The sequence below is a fragment of the Egretta garzetta genome, unplaced genomic scaffold (genome assembly GCF_000687185.1).
Source record: "Egretta garzetta isolate BGI_Z169 unplaced genomic scaffold, ASM68718v1 scaffold59, whole genome shotgun sequence".
NCBI classification, from domain to species: Eukaryota; Metazoa; Chordata; class Aves; order Pelecaniformes; family Ardeidae; genus Egretta; species Egretta garzetta.
In genome coordinates this window covers 1,299,049-1,303,335 of record NW_009267230.1, presented here as the reverse complement: position 1 = coordinate 1,303,335, position 4,287 = coordinate 1,299,049, and the positions used below count along the sequence as shown (strand labels likewise).

Sequence of the window (4,287 nt, the reverse complement as noted above, 5' to 3'; positions counted from 1 at the left end):
AGGGGGGGAGGCATGTTCGGCTCTACCCAAAGGCAAGTTAGTTGGCAGACTGCTTGCCTGTGGATCTGAGCTGCGGCAGCACTGGGTAACCCTCCCACAGCCAGCGGTCGAGGTCAGGCTGCCGGAGGTCTGATAAAGCCAATGGGTTTGCCTGGAAGGCAGCCTCGGAGCCCGGAGGAGCAAGCCCTCCCCCAGCATCGCTCCTTATCTCGGCAGCGCCGGCACATGGCAGCGCTCCCGGCCTGCCTTTCTGCCCCGACTCCCCGAGGTGGACTCGCGCCAGCGGCGTCATCTCTGCCCTTCCTGCCGCTGGGCGCTGCGGGAGGCGAGGGCTCTGGCACAGCCCGGCCAGGCTCCCTGCCCGGTTTGCTGCGTTGCAGAGTTTGTGCCATTGCCTCGTCAGCCGGGTGGCACACACACACACACGCACACCCCCCCGTGCTCACAGACAGGCGTGCGTGTGCGCACGGGGCCGTGGCAGAAGCGGGTGAGTCAGGCAGGAGGAGGGGGTGAATCACAGGGGACTGAGTCAGCGGGAAGCAGAGGGCAGGTGCTCTGCCAGAGCTGGGCTTTAAGGGAGCCCAAGGGCCTGGCAGCCCACGCCGGGTCCCCTGGGCGACGGGGTGAGGGTGCTGGGGGAGAGCTGGGAAAGCCACAGGGCTTAGCAGGCGGAGGCAGTGCCTGTGGCTTGGGAATGGGCTGGGAATCCATCTCAGCCATGTGCCAAACCCATACTCTGCCTGCTCCTCCTCCAGCCATGGGTAGGTTTCTGTCCTGGAGGAGCCTGGGGCATCCTCAGTGCTGAGGCTTTCCCAGGAGGGACCAAAGATGAGCACCCCAAGGGAGCAGTGCGGTGACCCCGTACACCAGCCTCTGGTGCGTGGGGTGTACCTCTGTCCCCATGCAGGCGGCCCTGGACAAGCTGGGCAGGTCTGTGTCCTGGCTGGATCCTGCCCAGTAACCTTCCCATCTGCTCTGAGAGAGCGGGGAGAGGATGGAAAAAAGAACAATCCCTGCTGGAGCAGAGATGGATAAACAGATAGCTCTGGATTGAGTGAACACGGCGTGGGGAGAGAGCTGGGATGGGGATGATGCGCTGCATATCTGGGGACACAGTTGGGTTGGTCATTGGCTCCAAAATCCCTTGTGTGACCTGGGCTCTGCTGCAGACCCTGAGGGGGCATTGGAGGGCTTGTGGATGGCTGCTTGCCTCATCCAGGGACCTGCTCTGGGCTGTTGAGTCTCCATGTAGCCCAGCTGGTCTCTGCTGAGTGTGACACCTGGTGGTCCTGCTCATCGCTCCTGAGGGCAGGTCCCCTGTGGGCATGATGGAGGTAGGCCTGCTACCGGTGCCCCAGCGGCGAAGCCAAAGCTCTCTGGATTTAGGGCCAAACTTCTTGGAGCAAGTGCTTGGGACTCTGGGCTCGGGACAGCCTAGGTGTGTTGCAGCAGGCACTGACAAAGGTACTTGGTATCGCTTCCAACCAGAGCAAGGATCAAATACTTGAACGAAAACAACCCGCACTGGTCTCAGTGTCGAGCTGAGTCTCTTTTTTTTCAACACCCCCAAGGTGTGCAGATGTCTGCAGCTCAGGGCTGGCCACAGGTACCTCTTCTCCTCCCTGCTGGAACACCTGAGTGGGCAGGATGGGGGCTCTCAGGCTCCAGTGCTCTGCAGAGATGCCCTGGAGCTCTGGTCCCTCCGTGGGGCTGCCAGTGTGCTGCAGCACATCGGGGGCAGAGGCTGAGAGCGGTGGGTTTGTGCAGCCTGCGAAAGGGAAGGCAGCAAAGGGGGCTCTCACTGCTGCTGGCAGCTGTGGGTTTGGAGAGAAGCTAAAGCTGGACTCTCCCTGGAAGCGCCCAGGGACAGGGTGAGTAGCAATGGTACAGAAGGGAAACTCCAGTTAGATATTAGGCAAAATATTTCTCCACAGGGGCAGTTAGACTCTGGAGCAGGGCCCAGAGAAGGGGGAACCGTCTCCATGTTTGGAGACCTTCGGCCCTTGGCAGGGGCAAGCCTTAGGCAACCTGCTCAGTGTTGGCCCTGCTCTGAGCAGGTTTGGACTGAAACCCCCTGAGGTCCCTTCCCACCACCATTCCCCAGTTCTGCAGTTCTTGGGGCGCTTGGCAATGCAGCAGCTCATGGCCTGTTGGACTGACCAGCTCGTAGGCAAATGGAGGGATCAGGGGTTGTTCTCTCCATCCCCTTCTCCTGGCTTGGTTCTTCTTGTCTGAATGGTATTAGCAGTGCCAGTGGATGGAGGCACTGCCTTAGCAGCTTTGCCTAGCTCGTTGCTTTGCCCCCACCTATCTTAGCCATCTCCCCTGAGGTCTGTACTATTCCTTCCCTGCTTGAGCACAAAAAGCTGGTCAGCAGTAAAGCGTGGGACAATAAACCATCCGCCCTGCTCTGCTGGCAGTGCAGAGCTGTGATCTGTGGCAGGGTGCTGGCACGGGTGGGAAGCTGGGGAGGATGCTGGCCCCCGGCCCTCTGGCTGGAATGGCTCCAGGTTTATCTTCCCCGCGGTGCCTGTCCCAGAGACAGTGGCAATTGTGGGGGAAGCCACCAGTAGCCTTTTTGAAGGCTCCAGCTGCTTGACCATCCTGAGCAGATAGGGAGCAGGTGGAGGCTGAGATGAGCCCAAAGGGCTTTCTGGAAAGAATTACTTGCTCCTAGTATTTTCTGTTTCTTTGCCAGCCTTTTATCCTCATGGCTGCTCTTTTCCTGATCCTGTCCTGCAAGGCTGGCTGCTGGCAGCCTTATCAGCCTTGTTTTCAGAAACAGCTTCACTCTGCAGTGTATTGTGTTGCCTCTCGTGCCTGACACTGCAAAAGCCCATGTCCGGTGTGTAAGTGCTCAAAGGGTGTTTAGTGTTCGCCCCATCCCGTCTGCAAGAATAATGAAGCAGAGCAAAGGGGTCTGCAGGTAGCAATGGCATCTGGGCAGAGCTGACCTGCAGTGGTAGCTGCGTCTGCCTCCCTGTCTGGCAGAGGCTGGGAGCATGTCCAGGCTCCTCAGATGCTTTTATGTGGGTTTTCAAGGTCTAGGACATTCCCATGAGCCTGTGTTGGTCCCCAGATCCCTTCCCAAGTTGCTCCTCTCAGCCTTTCCCTTGGGCTCATGGATGCTGGGCTGCCATCTCGCTCGGAGCCCTGTATGCTCTCCCTTCCCTGGCAGTCACTCATTACTCAATACCGCTCTGGGCACTCTTGCGTTACTTGGATATCCCCGTTACAACACCCGTGCGCATTGAGAGCAGGGGGGTCCGGTGGTCTGAGCCGAGGTCCGTTCCCAGCTGCATGGGTAAATCACTGCGTGGCCAGGGATGAGCCGGTTCCTGGTAGTCCGTGGAGAGCTCTCGGGTCTCTCCCAGGCTCCCTCTCCTTAGGAGGGTGAGGTCTCAGGGGACATCTCTGTCCCTGGCAGCATGGCTGCCACTGGGGTTGAAGGTGTTTTGGACCCAGTTGCCATAGTTAAGCCAGTTTCTGAGGTCTCTGAGCTTTGTGTGTTCCCGCAGAAGCAGCGCAGCAAAACACAGGCTGCAACAGTGGCAGCAAGCAGTTTGCATGGGAGCCTTTGCATCTTGCAGGGACTGACATGGGGGGTCATGTCCTGTGCAGGAGGATTGTTTGGGGACGCAGGTGCATCTGTAGCCTGTCCCTGTTCACTATCACTTCTGTGAAGACAGAGGATGCCCTTATGCCAGTTCTGCGGTGCCATGTAGTCCCTGCAGGCTGCACCTGCCAGACAGCCCCAAGGGCAGGTCCTCTCCAGCCTCCTGATGTGAAGCTCCAGCGGAGCCATGGCTTCCTCCATCTCCATGCAACACCCAGGTGCCAGGTGGATTCCCTCTTCCATCCCAAGGCCTGCCCCGGCTGTGTGCATTGCTCAGAGCCCTGGCAGCCCTGCAGGAGCCCGGCACCGGTGGAGGGGGTGGCAGATGCACCAGGCAGAGGGCTCTGCTGTCGGTGGGACCCTGTGGGTGGTTTGGGGTGCATGGACCAGGAGGTTTTCCAGTTTCATGGGATGAAATAGGAGCTGGGCTGTGCCTCCTGCTGCCCTGTGTATGGGTATGCCCGCAGTTGGACATGTCAGCCCCTCCTACCCCCTTGTTTCCTTTCAAAGGAGCTTGTGCACTTGTGTGTTTGCCTCCATTACAGGTAACAGTGTGTTTAGGTGACAGCTGTGACACCCTTTTCCTAATGCCAGCAAAGTGTTTCTCTTTCACCTTCAGTCCCCACGGGGAGACTTTCCTTTTCTCCGAGGAGGCACAGGACACTGAATCA

At 58.9% G+C, this 4,287-nt stretch overlaps 1 protein-coding gene across 7 annotated transcripts in view; it reads left to right on the top strand.

The window, feature by feature from the left end:
- The window catches only part of FAM214B (family with sequence similarity 214 member B), a 41,290-nt gene that overhangs the window by 18,234 nt on the left and 18,769 nt on the right, over positions 1–4,287 (top strand). The gene's annotated exons all lie outside the window — the stretch shown is intronic.